We start from the raw sequence: 14,384 nt of genomic DNA, 5'->3' as shown, positions 1-14,384 counted from the left end.
GCGTCCGATGTATCCTTTCTAATTCTCCATTCATTTGGAGGTGTGTTCGTTGCGCAGCCTAATTCTAGACATTCCAGGTCGGTGGCTGAGCAGTTTATCTATGCTTTATTCAGTAACGTAGATGGGTGTACCTACCCTTGTGATAAAAAAGAAACAAGCGTCCCACCACTTTTGTAATAATAAAAGATTTCTCAAATTCACGGTTTCGTAGTAAGGGAGGACTGCTTAACTTTTAAGTATTGAAATGTCTTTTGCTGTTGTCTCACCTATTCATCAGTTTCTTTGATCTTTAGCAACTTATGCAGAGTGGCTGCAATTTTACTGAAACCTTTTGGAAATCTTTTATAGTGTCCTACTAAACCCAAATATCCTTCCATCCTTTCTTTACCTTCCGCACTGGGTATCTAGTTGCCTTGTCTACGTTCCGCTCGCCTGTCTATAAAGCTTTGTGTCCTAAAGATATTACTTCCTTCCGAAAAAATATCACGCCTGTCCGGTTGCAACTTTAGTCGGTGTTCCACAAGTTGGTCGAAAAGCTCATCTAATTTATCGTTGTGTCACGTCCATAAGAGATTGTGGCTTCATTTCCTGTCTCACAATGACAGGTTTACTGTACATATTTGCCAATGTATGACATTAACTTATCAATCTGTAAATGATGCAATTTAGTTCAAAATGGTTCAAATGGCTCTGAGCACTATGGGACTTAACTTCTGAGGTCTTCAGTCCCCTATAACTTAGAACTACGTATACCTAAGTAACCTAAGGACATCATAAACATCCATGCTCGAGGTAGGATTCGAACCTGCGATCGTAGCGTCGCGCGGTTCCAGACTGTGGCGCCTAGAACCGCTCGGTCACCCTGGCCGGCTGCAATTTAGTATATCAGACAATTGCAATACGGCGGAAACACCCATGGAGGATGGTTAGTTTCTGCATGAATGACTCACAGCACCGCAGCATATCGAAGTAACTGTGAATCTAATGACCAAATTATTGTATACAATCGTCGTAATTTTTCACACTCATATCCGCTGAATTACGCCAATGAACAGTTTGGCAGGCATCATTGTTCAGAAACAGTAACCAGACCAGCCTGATTCTCTCCATAAAATATTCCGTGCGACAGGAAAATGATCAGATTAAAGATGAAACTTCCTGGAAGATTAAGACGGTGTGCCGGACCGAAACACGTACTCGGGACCTTTGCCTTTCCCGGGCAAGTACTCTACCATCTGAGCTACCTAAGCAGGATTCATGCTCTGTCCTCACAGTTTTACTTCTGCCAGTACCTCGTCTCTTACCTTCCCAAATTTCACAGAAGCTCTCCTGCGAAAGGCGAAGGTCCCGAGTTCGAGTCTCGGTGCGGCACAAAGTTTTAATCTACCAGGAAGTTTTATATAAGCGCACACTCAGCTGCAGAGTGAAAATCTCATTCCAGATTAAATATATCTGTGCGTTCTGTTTCTTAATTTAAAAAATCAATTAACGAACGAACACCGAGAGTGTCCGGCCGTTCATGTCCTAACAATCATCGCCTGTTTTTCCCTGAAATATAATAAATGCGACTTAACATGTTGCTTCACTCAAAACATCGTCAAAAAGTGGAGAAATATGGAAGAAAAGAACTGAAACTTTGATTGGCTAAGTTATTTTTTACAACTTTACTCTGATAGTAGGAAACATCTCGTCTCGTAACATCTCGTTCACTTGCCCTTCATTTGACGGCTTCTTAGTGACGCCAGGCTTTTTGTTGTCGTGTCACATGTCTTGCGTCAAAAAGTGAAGAAATAATGGAAGGAAAGAACGGAAACTTTAAGTGGCTCGGTTCCTTTTCACGAATTCACTCTGATAACAGAAAATATTCAAAATGGTACAAATGGCCCTGAGCACTATGGGACTTAACTTCTGAGATCATCACTCCCCTAGAACTTAGAACTACTTAAACCTAACTAACCTAAGGACATCACACACATTCATGCCCGAGGCAGGATTCGAACCTGCGACCGTAGCGGTCACGCGGTTCCAGACTGAAGAGCCTTTAACCGCACGGCCACACCGGTCGGCTAACAGAAAAGAGCTCGAAAACTTTTCGTCTGGCAGTGGGAGTAAGCTTTCGCTTGCCCATTATTTGACGGGTTTCTTATTGACGGCATTCTTTTTGTTGGCCGTCGTGTCACGTGTCTTGCAGTTAAAGGTTTAAGTAAATTATGTTGTTGATTCCGTTATGTAATCATTCTCTTCGCTCGTGGCGATGTGCTACAATTTTGTCGTGGTGGGCAAGTTGAAAATGATTCTTCATTGTTATACAGGGTGTTACAAAAAGGTACGGCCAAACTATCAGGAAACATTCCTCACACACAAATAAAGAAAAGATGTTATGTGGACATGTGTCCGGAAACGCTTAATTTCCATGTTAGAGCTCATTTTTGTTTCGTCCACCTACGCTCAATGGAGCACGTTATCATGATTTCATACGGGATACTCTACCTGTGCTGCTAGAACATGTGCCTTTACAAGTACGACACAACATGTGGTTCATGCACGATGGAGCTCCTGCACATTTCAGTCGAAGTGTTCGTACACTTCTGAACAACAGAGTCCATGTCAAAAAATGGCTCTAAGTACTATGGGACTTAACATCTGAGGTCAGCAGTCCCCTAGAGTTAGAACTACTTAAACCTAACCAACCTAAGGACATGCGCGAGGCAGGATTCGAACCTGCGACCGTAGCAGCAGAGCGGTTCCGGACGGAAGCGTCTAGAACCGCTCGGCCACAGGTCCACGTCAGTTGTACTTGTTTTATCCTTGTTGTTATCAGTTATTCGGTATTCTGCTTCCGAGTGACATATCACTCAGCACTGTTTCGTGTGAAGTCCTTCATTCTCTTGAAATTCATCTCCTTGATATGTGCCCTACCTGTATTCTTCCAGCACGCTTGAGAATCTGCTGTTATTACCCCATCATGTCGCCACAAACTCTGGCCCATCAGCATACTACTTCTTTTTAAAAAGAAGCTGACCTCGATAGTGTGCTCTTGAATTATTACTGATCAACGAATGATCGGACTGCTTGAGAATATGACCCGTTTTAGAAATTTAAACGTCTGATGATGTAAGTATGCGCTATTTCATCTAAAGTATCCATCTACAAGTGAACGTTAACATGGCACAGGTCCACTGTTCACCTTTATGATGACTTTAACTCTACTTCAGATGAGGTGCCAGAATGTCTGTGAAGGAATGGCTGTCCACTCTTTCTTAGCAACCAAAACCAGGGTAGTTAGTGATGTTGAAAGATGATGTGTGGAGAGAAGTCGACAATCTAACTCGACCCAAAGATTTTCCATTGGTTTTGGGTAGGAACCTGAGCAGGCTAGTCCATTTCAGTAATGTTGTTCTCTAAAGGCCATTTGCCTCACATATGCTGACTTATGGCACTGTGATTTATTATGCTAAGACAATAATCATCTCCGAACTATTCTTCTTCTGTAAGCGGCACACAAGTCTTTGAAAAACATTGATATAATTTCTCTCTTATTGTTTCCTGGAGTGAAATAAGGGGACCACGAGAAACGCTTGCATACCAAAAAAGTGCGTCCTCCATAGTCACAGTTGGCACTACACATTGTGGCAGGTAATGCTCCCTGGCAGTCGCCAGACCCAGTGGCCTGAAATGTCCGTGACGGATTTGTGGGGTGAAATTCTATGACTGGTCCACATTCAGAGTCGGTCTCCTGACGGGCTAATTTGCTGTTGCTGTTTCTCTGGTGATACGACAATACTCCCCACATCCTTTTGTACTGGCGACTCCACCTCTCGTGATTAGTGGTCAATCTCGAATTACATAGGGGTTTCCGAATACTGTTGAGCAGATACTATGTAAAGACGTCTTTTCATCATGAAATTCCTCAGCCATGATGACATGCACTACACTCATGATCCGTGTACACTAAAACACATGTGCCTGCGCCTTATAGTTTCCAGGTACATGTTACTTGATACGATCGTCGCTGCACACGTCCTCGGGATTCATTTGAACAAAAGAGGCCTTGTCTCAGGACACTTATTTCGAATGTGTGTACCAAGCTTAACCTGTTGGAATATTAGTGGTGAGCATCTCCATCCGTCATTGGGTAGATATTTAAACTTGTTAAAGAGGTGTACCGAGGCCACATCATCCTGGTTACGTTGCACCTTGCAAGTGTACTTTGTGCTATGAGTGCAACGGGCAGAGGGTGTGATTGTCAGTTAATTGTCCTAGGCCATTTTGAGCATGCAATGCGAATTGTTTTGTGTACATATTGTTTACTGAATTTCCTTGTTAACTGCACAAGGCGAGTAACTAAAGAAGCGTAACTCAGTGATGCTCACTCAAGCTTCACGTGTTTTATTATTATTCCTAGAGTCAGATGTGATCTTAAGAGATTTATCTTATAAATTTGTTGTTGGTTTGCATTTTAAGTCCTTGTCTATGATACCAAGCGTGTGCCTGTGTTAATAGGATTTTTATTTGTGCATGTCAATAAATGCTGGAATTCAGGGGAAAAAAGGGTTTTATTCCCAAGAATTACCACTAATTGATACAATGTTCAAGAAAACTGACTGAGGCCGCGGCGTGTTCCTCATATGGTATGGAAAGTGCAATTCGCCCTCAATATAAGGGACTGGTGGACACGTCCAGAGGTTAAGGGAGCTGCCAGGCTAGAGAGCGACCCGCTGTTGGGGTCGCTACTTCACCGACCCTCTTGCGTACCTCCTATTGGCGGGTTTGTGGCAGAAAGTTGGCGTCCCTCACTCAGCAATACCGCGGTGGCGTCCCTAGCTGAGCGTAATAGGGTGGGAGCCGGCCACAAGTACAGCGGGGTAGTTTACGTAACTGCTGAAGCCACTGTCTGATGCTAGGTCAAAATTATGGAAGTAGAATACAATGAAATTTTTTACCATTTCTACCCGTTACCATATACATATTAAAGTGTTTTCGTATGTTGTAGGAGAGTACAGAATTATTATTGTTGTTATTACAGGTACATGGTAAAGATGCCTGGAAGCCTGCCTCGCTGTGTAGTCCTACGTGCCTCAAATGGCAATTAATTCAAAACAAAGGGACAGCTTAATGAACTGTTTGATTCCAGAATGTAATGGCTACTAAAAGTGTCTGTTTCCTTTTATTAAAACAGCTCGCCAGGTAGTTAAATTTTTATGCTTCTGTTGCAATTTTTGAACGCTTCGTCCACATTTTCGGTGAAATCGACCATTCGTGATATTGCCGCCATTTTTTTTTCTTATCTGTTGTTCTGCCTCCCTCTGCTGCCCCATTGGGCGAGAGATAATTTTACGATTTTGTGTTATTTCTATTCCTGGCCATTCAATGGCGTTAACTGTTAATCCCTCTTAAACTGACTATCAAGGATTTCATTTTATTTTAAAAAAGATTAATTTGGTTGTAGCCACAAGGCGTTTATTATTTATTAATTTGGTGCCAGAAGGTGTTTCACATATATATCTAGGTTGTAAGATCCCCTTAGTGGCAGGTATTTTTGCTTATTATTGCTCTTGAGGCGATTGTTTTCAAGCTATCTGCTCGTGACCGTTGCTGGCGGTTCCTTTCCGTGGAAGAAACTGAGATAAATATTTCCTTGTATCTAACTTGTAAATAACTTGTAACTGACAGTTGTCGGCGAATTTTGACTCAAAATTATTTTTCCAATCGTCAGTGGGCCTCACTGCAATTCAAGCCTGGCGTTCTGTACATGCTAAGTAAAATTTTTAGGCATTACACTTACAGTAACCTTATAATTGGCCATTGACCATAAATATTGTTTTCTTTGATTATTATTTATTTATTTGCCAGAAGGCCTTGATCATTTTCAAAATTTTGGAATTCCATATCTTTTTAATATTTCCGTGAACCTTTCAGGTTGTTATTAAGGTTCTTTTTGTCTGAGGTACTAAAAGAACACTTAGGAGGTGCAATAGGTCTACTAAAGAGAGTGCTTACACCACACTTGTCCGCTCTATCCTGAAGTATTGGTGTGCGGTGTGGGATCCACATCAGGTGGGACTGATGGATGACATCGAAAAAGTACCAAGAATGTCAGCTCGTTTTGTATTATCGCGAAATAGGGGAGATAGAGTCACAGACATGATACGTGAATTGGAGTGGCAATCATTAAAACAAAGGCGTTTTTCGTTGCGACGGGATCATCTCATGAAATTTCAGTTTTCTCCTCTGATTGCGAAAACATTCTGTTTCCACCCACCTACATAGGGAGAAATGATCATCACGATAAAATAAGAGAAATGAGGGATCACACAGAAAAATTTAAGTACTCGTTTTTCCCGCGTGCCATTCGTGAGTGGAACGGTAGAGACAGCTTGAACGTGGTTCATTGAAACCTCTGCCAGGCACTTTATTGTGAATAGCAGAGTAATCACGTAGATGTAGATGTAGATGTAGATGTAGAAGAACCATAAGAACAGCAACTTTCTAAATTACTTTTTTAGTAGAGAACTAGAATGTTTATATATTCTGCCTTGGAAGGCACATCTTTGAGTGCTATAGGGGCTTCCGCGTTATGTGTTTACTATTTGTTTATTTGATGACGTTCAATGCTAATAAATTGTTGTTAAAGTATTATAGAGTTCAGCGGTTCTTCGTATGCACATGGTTCGCGAAAGGTATATGAGTAACATGTATACAGATTAAATCTCCCTCCATCATGCTTTTCCGTGTGATCTGCGAGCTGTAAGTTAAAAAAGAAAATAGAATTATTCGTAATCCCGGATACAGGTCCCTTTCATGAACTATTCGATGCATAATCAGATTGGTACTAAAACACATTCAAACCATTGTAAAGGTGTTGACTAAAAAGAGAATACCAGTTCTCATTGTTTTACATGAAGAATGGTTGCGAAATGAACAAGCGCTTCTGCAAAGCGTTGACGTACACTAGATAGTGAGAATGCATTACCCGAGAAATGTAACTGTCGACAGTTTAAATCTGCGGAAATGCGAGAAAACGCATTTCGTCTCTGTTCCGCGCTTCCTAAATTGTCTCATTCCGCACCGCCGCGTCTCAAAGGAACAATAACACGAGTTTCCTCTAGCTGTTGCTCGCCTGTGTTCCTCTCTGCACCACAGCTGACGTTATCTTCCAGCAAGTGCAGCGCCACACTGCCGAACAAATTAATTGGAATTTACGTTCTAAGTGTGCACGCGATGACAAGTTGTTACAAGAACGTTGGAGTATTGAAGTACAGAGGCTCCGATTATCACAAGCGACGTACAATTCGAATGAAGGTTACTTAACACAGACAATAATTGCCCGTTAGTTTCCATGGATGTGTGTTTTATTTCTTACCGTATAGCCATTATGTGAACGATCCACTAATGACGAAATAACGAACGAGTTGTAATCAATTAGCTAAGAGCAACGGTTTAATGCTCCGATCTCGATACGTTGTGAATTTCAGGGGAAAGCCAGCAGAATTTAAATTATGACATATTGTATGAAAGCAAGTTGTAGTTTTCAATACTTCTCGGCTTATCCTTGACGATATGAACATCGATGATGTGAAACGCAATTCGCACTTTTCTCACACGACGTACTGAAAGCTTTGGATCAAGGCATTGAGGCAGAAGCAGCATTTCTTGACTTCAGAAAAGCATTTGACTCCAAACCAGACCTACGCTTTTTGTCAGAAGTACGATCACAGGGGCTATCACGTGATATTTTTGACTGGACTGAGGACCTTTTGGTAGGAAGAATGAAGCATGTTATCTTGGACAGAGAGTCATCGTCAGATGTAGAAGTAACATTAGGTGTGCCCTAGCGAAGTGCGTTGGGACACTTGCTATTCATGTTGTGTATTAATGACCATTAATGATAACCTCAGGCTTTTTGCAGACGATGCGGTTATCTAAATTGAAGTACTGTCTGAAAGAATCTGCATAAACATTCAGTCAGATCTTGATAAGATTTCAGCTTGGTGCAAAATATTGGCAATTTGCTTTCAGTGTTCCGAAATATAGATTTGTGCACTTCAAAAACGAAAAAAATGTCGTATCTTATGACTATAATATCAATTATTCACTATTGGAATTGTCCAGTTCATACAAATACCTAGGTGTAACACTTCCTAGGAATACGAAATGGGTAAAGCAGGTGTTAGAAATCGGTTCAACGGTAGAATACTAGGGAAGTGAAATCAGTCTACAAAGCACATTGATTACAAATCAGTCATGCAACCAGTTCTGGGATACGGCTCACGTATGTGGGATCCATACCAAATAGGACCAACAGGGGATGTTGAACTTATACAGAGAAGCACGAATAGTTACAGGTTTGTTTAATCGATGGGAGAGTGTCGCAGATACACTGAAGTAACTGAAGACTCTTAGATAGATGTAAATTACCCCGAAAGAATCTATTAACAATTTATCACGAACAGGAGATTTTAAATGACAACTCTATGAATATCCTACAATCCTTTACACATTTCTGACATAGGGATAAGATTAGAATAATTACCGCACACACAGAGGCATCAAACAATCATTCATCCCGCTCTCCTTACGCGAATGGGACGGGAAGAAACCCTAATAACTGGTAAAATGAGATGTAATGCATTGTAACTGGTGAATCTGTCTGTTTTTTCCCCTCGACTCATTTTGTTGATACATTACTACGTAACACTAGCCAGTCATATCCAAAGAGGCACGCACATAGGTTGTGTGGTGTTGATGGTGCACTGCCCGGCGCTGCTCTTTGGTCTCGCACATAGCTAAACGTGTGACACGTCTCACAGGAGGCTCTGTGGCTTGCGGGAGCCAATCAAACACATGTTGCGAGAATTCAGTTTTATCTGAGGCGTGGTGTGCGTCCTGTTATCCTTGGGTCCCTGTTGGTTGGTTTATTTCACACTGCTTAAATCTGTTGTTGAGATCACTACACGCTTTTAGCTCAGGCAGCGCACTGCGGATATAATCAGCTGTATTCCAATATCTTACTCCAATTTTTCAGATTTTTTTTTGTTTTCCTAAAACCAAGTGCTTGAATGTACTGTCCTTCACTAATATCTATCATATCTCTCAACACCACGAGCATTATTATCCCCTAACTGACATGGAGCGGTCTCGTAGACCGGCACCATTTTCTTATCGCTTCCCTATGTTGAAGTATTCGAGCTACAGCCTCCACCCTCTATCTACGTTTCAGTTTGAGCAGGGAGACCGTGCAGTGAAGAGCTTGTGTTTCTACCATTGTCAGTTCCCTCATTGTTGCGTGGAATGGTCTGTGAGACCGGGGCGTAGCAGTAGCGTAACTTTCCTCAGGAAAAATGTTTTCTAGATATTTAAGTCCGTTTTTGTTTCTTTGGCTTCAAATGTCATGTAATAAGGAAACTTACCTCCAGGTACAGAGATGGCGGCAGAAAAACTATCTACGAGGGTGAGTCAATGAAAACCTTAAATATCTTTTTTAAATATTATCTATTGTGCAGAAGTGGTACAAAGCTGTATCACTTTCCAACATAATCTCCTCACGCTCAATGAAAGTCCTCCAGCGCTTACAAAGTGCATAAATTCCTTTGGAAAAAAATTCTTTTCGTAGTCCGCGCAACCACTCATGCATCGCGTGGCGTACCTCTTCATCAGAACTGAACTTCTTTCCTCCCATTTGGTCTTTGAGTGGTCCAAACACGTGGAAATCACTTGGGACCAGGTCTGGTGAGTATGGTGGATGAGGAAGACACTCAAAATGCAAGTCTGTGATTGTTGCAACTGTTGTACGGGCAGTGTAGGGCCTTGCATTGTCATGTTGCAAAAGGACACCTGCTGACAGCAATCCACGTCGCTTTGAGTTGATTGCAGGCGGCAGATGATTTTTTAGGAGATCTGTGTATGATGCACTGGTGACAGTGGTCCCTCTAGGCATGCAATGCTCCAAAATGACGCCTTTTTCGTCCCAACAGAGAGTCAGCATAACCTTCCCTGCTGATGGTTCTGTTCGAAACTCCTTTGCTTTTGGTGATTAGGAATGGCGCCATTACTTGCTCGCGCTCTTCGTTTCCGGTTGGTGGAAGTGAACCGATGTTTCGTCCCCAGTAACGATTCTTGAAAGGGAGCCATCACCTTCTCGTTCAAAGCGCCGAAGAAGTTCTTCACAAGCATCAGCACGTCGTTCTTTCATTTCAGGAGCCAGCTGCCGTGGCACCTATCTTGCAAACACTTTGTGAAACTGGAGCACATCATGCACAATGTGGTGTGCTGACCCTTGACTAATCTGTAAACATGCTGCAATGTCATCCAGTGTCACTCGGCCGTTTTCTTTCATTATGGCTTCAACTGCTGCAATGTTCTGTGAAGTCACAACTCGTTGTGCCTGACCTGGACGAGGAGCATCTTCCACAGAAGTCACACCAATTGGGAACTTGCTACTCCATTCGTAGAATTGCTGCTGTGACAAACATGCATCACCGTACTGAACCTTCATTCGTCGATGAATTTCAGTAGGTTTCACACCTTCACTACGCAAAATCCGAATAAGAGAACGCTGTTCTTCCCTGGTGTAAGTAAAAGTGGGGCGGCCATCTCTATACTGGTACTGCGACGGTATGTGTGAATTTGCACTGTGCTGCCACCTACAGGCCATTCTGCACGCTGTTTGTAGCACGATTACCAATTTACAGGATAACGGCGTAAAATTTCGATTTGTTATTGCAAATTTAAGGTTTTCATTTGACTCACCCTCGTACATCGAGAATTGTAAGGGGAGATGACCCTAATTTTGAGGTTCGTCTTCAGGTTTGGCTTGCTGAGTGTCTAGATGATAATAGTGAAATGGAAAAATCTTAACAAATTGAAGTCACAGCGCAGTAAGAGTTAGATAACGTGCCAGACATGGAATATAGGCCTACCGATGGCAGTGATCATGGCAGCGATGATGAAAATACTGAGAGTTATATTAGAAATGGTAACTCTCACAAATATTTCTACGGAAAAAGTAATTGTTTCAAGTGGAGGAAGGAATAAATTCCATTGAATGCAAGGACAAGGCTCTATAACACAATTGTTCAACTCCCTGGACTTCGGCCACTGACTAGAACTTTGGGAGAAAATACAGAAACAGAATCCGTATGGGAGTTTCAGTTTTCTAAAAATATTCGGTCAGAAATGATCACACGGACAAATGCAAAACTTGACATGACCGAACTGAGATCATTCACTGGTCTTCTTGTGTATACGGCGATTTTGAAATCAGTAAATGAATCCCTAGACTTCCTCTCTACAGATGATAGGACAGGACGCGACATTTTTCTATGTACCATGACAAAAATGTAGGCTGTTGTTCTTTTTGGTTGCTCATAGGTTTGATAACCCAGAAGACAATGAGGAAAGAAAAAAAGAAAGAAAGAAAGAAAGATAGAAAGAAAGATCCTGCTGCAGCAGTTTCAAAGATTTATTTAAAACGGTTGAAAGGGTATTACTTTGTGAGCTACAGTGACTGCTAATGACATGCTGGTACCGTTCAGACGGCGTTGCAGCTTCCTTGTGTACATCCGAAAGAAACCGGCAAAGTATGGCATAAAAGAAATGTGTCCGGCTGATGCAAGAACTCAGTATCTCTATAATGCATACATCTGCTGTGGAAGAGAGAATGACAGTGTGGACGAGAGAATCAAATGAAGACAACAGGCTGAAAATACAAACTCAAGCTGTGGTGGGACTGAGGAAATCAACACAAGGAACACATAGAAATGTGACGGCGGGTAATTGGTTTGGATCCATAGAACTCGTTCAACAACTTCTTAAGAAAGGACTGACATTTGTGGGCACACTAAAGAAGAATAAACAAGAAATCCCTAACAACTTTCTTCCTTAAAAGGAACTGCCGTTTACAGCTTCCCGGAAGATATGTCACTGTTCTCTTATGTTCCGAAGAAGGATAAAGGTATACAATTGGTTTCCAGTACGCATCATTCTGAGAGCTTAGATTCAGAGAATGGTAAACCAGAAATTATATCTTTCTGTAACGCAACAAAGGCGGTGTGGATTCCCTGGATCAAGAATGTGCAGCTTAAACTGCAAGCCGGCAAGCCGAAGAACAAGAAGATAGCCTGCAGCATTTTTTTTTTTTTTTTTTTTTTTTTTTTTTTGCATTGGTAGATTTTGCCTGCAGAGTAAACGCTTATCGCCTATACTAAGCTTTCAAGAAAACTCAAAGCGTAACACGTCTTGGCTTGTTAGCAAAGGCTCCAACATATCCCCTTATGACTCGCCCACTGCAGATAAGAAGTCTTCTTACTGTTTCAGTCAGACACATATTGCAGATACCAGATGAAGAACATCCATAACTTCACACTCTTGAGGACACTTTTGAAAAAAGTAAAACCTGTATCTTTCGCCCTCCGAAGCAGAAGAGGAAGGCTAAATATCCTTGTTAACAGTGTAGATGTGCAGCATGTCCTGACTGAGCATGAAAAATGAGAAAAATATGCTTTGAAAAAAGAACTGTTTTTACTCAGAAAGTCACCAACTTCGGTCTAAAGTTTAAAGCCCCCGTTTTTTCGCAATGTGTAATATTTATTCTTGATAATAACTACTTTTGGAAATAAAAGAATTTTCAGCAAGGATGGTTCATATTTACTTGAAATATGCTTCCGTGGCCTTACAGACAGCAGCATGTTAGTTATGTGAGAAATATTAGACGTGTTAGTTCAAGGGTATAAACTGCGTGATTTTCAGCATTTTCAGGTATTTACTCATAAAGAAGACTAATGGTAACGGCAACAGCACAGTTACCACTTGCTACAGAGCAGCTCTCACCAATCGCTCATGTAAAAGTTCGTGTTGTATTCAGAGATTAATAGCTGTACATAAGTAATGTTCCGAGTTGTAATGTACTATACGAAATCCATTTCTTTAATCTGCGAAGCCTTTATCAGATACCAGTACAGTTGGTTCCTTCTGATGCTCTAGAGAATTTTCCATTGCACTTGCAAAGGTCGTCGCTACATAAATAATATCGGACACAATTTACCGAAAAACGGCTGTGAACAATTGAAGAGGTTGCGGGATAAGAGCGTAAGTCAAGAAAGTCCTTTACTGATAAAAGTGACTTTAATATTTGAACGTGTATTGTCTAACTGAAAACTAATAATGGTTCATTAACTTGCTATGGTAAGTCAGAAAAAATTCCCAATATGACAAATCATTATTTAATTGTGTCAAACGATGATGAACAGTCTATGCAATTTTTCATCAAACCAAAAAAATCTTAACAAATAACGCTGTGCCAGTTGAAACCTTGCTTTTATTTTTAATTAATGTATCATCTAAACTAGGAATTAGTTATGGATTATAAAGTACATAATACGTCACAATACAAATAAGCTGTACAGTTTTTTCCACATCACTTGATCCCTGATTTTTATTTTTACTCCAGGTCATATACCTCAGAGTTCTCAGAATCAGCATCTTCGTTAGTGTCCATATTCTATAAAAGTTCTTCATACCGGGCTTTCACTGTATTAGGAAGAAAGCGCAAACAGGTCCGACTTTGTTGCTGCTATATCTAGTTTCTCGAGTGATCAAAAATGGATATGTCCCTGGTAGAATGTCTGATTTCCTGATGAATATACACTGAATTGCCAAAGAAACTGGTACAGGAATGGGTATTCAAATACAAAGATATGGAAACAGCCAGAACACGGCGCTGCTGTCGGTAACGCCCATATAAAACAAGTGGCTGCGCAGTTGTTGGATCGATAACTGCTGCTACAGTGGCAGGCTATCAAGATTTAAGTGAGTTTGAACGCGGTGTTATAGTCAGCGCACGAGCGACGGGACACAGCATCTCCGAGGTGGCGATGAAGCGGGGATTTTCCCGCACGACCATTTCATGAGTGTAACGCGAATATCCAAAAACCGGTAAAACATCAAATCTCCGACCTCGCTGGTGCCGGAAAGAGATCCTGCAAAAACGGGACCAACGACGAATGAAGAGAATCGTTCAACATGAGAGAATCCTTCCGCAAATTGCTGCAGATTTCAATGCTGGGCCATCAACAAGTTTCAGCGTGAGAACCATTCAAGGAAACATCATCGACATGGGCTTTCGGTGCCGAAGACCCACTCGTGTACCCTTCGTGACTGCACAACACAAAGCTGAATGCCTCCCCTGGGCCCGTCAACACCGACACTGGACTGTTGATGACTGGAAACATGTTGCCTGGTTGGACGGGTTCCGTTTCAAGTTGTATCGAGCGGGTGGACGTGTAAGGGTATGGAGACAATCTCAAGAATACATGGACCCTGCATGACAGCAGGGGACTATTCACGCTGGTGGAGGCTCTGTAATGGTTTGAGGCGTGTGCAGTTGG

Source organism: Schistocerca americana, chromosome 2 (assembly GCF_021461395.2).
Source record: "Schistocerca americana isolate TAMUIC-IGC-003095 chromosome 2, iqSchAmer2.1, whole genome shotgun sequence".
In the NCBI taxonomy this organism is placed as follows: Eukaryota; Metazoa; Arthropoda; class Insecta; order Orthoptera; family Acrididae; genus Schistocerca; species Schistocerca americana.
This window is presented reverse-complemented; position numbering follows the sequence as displayed.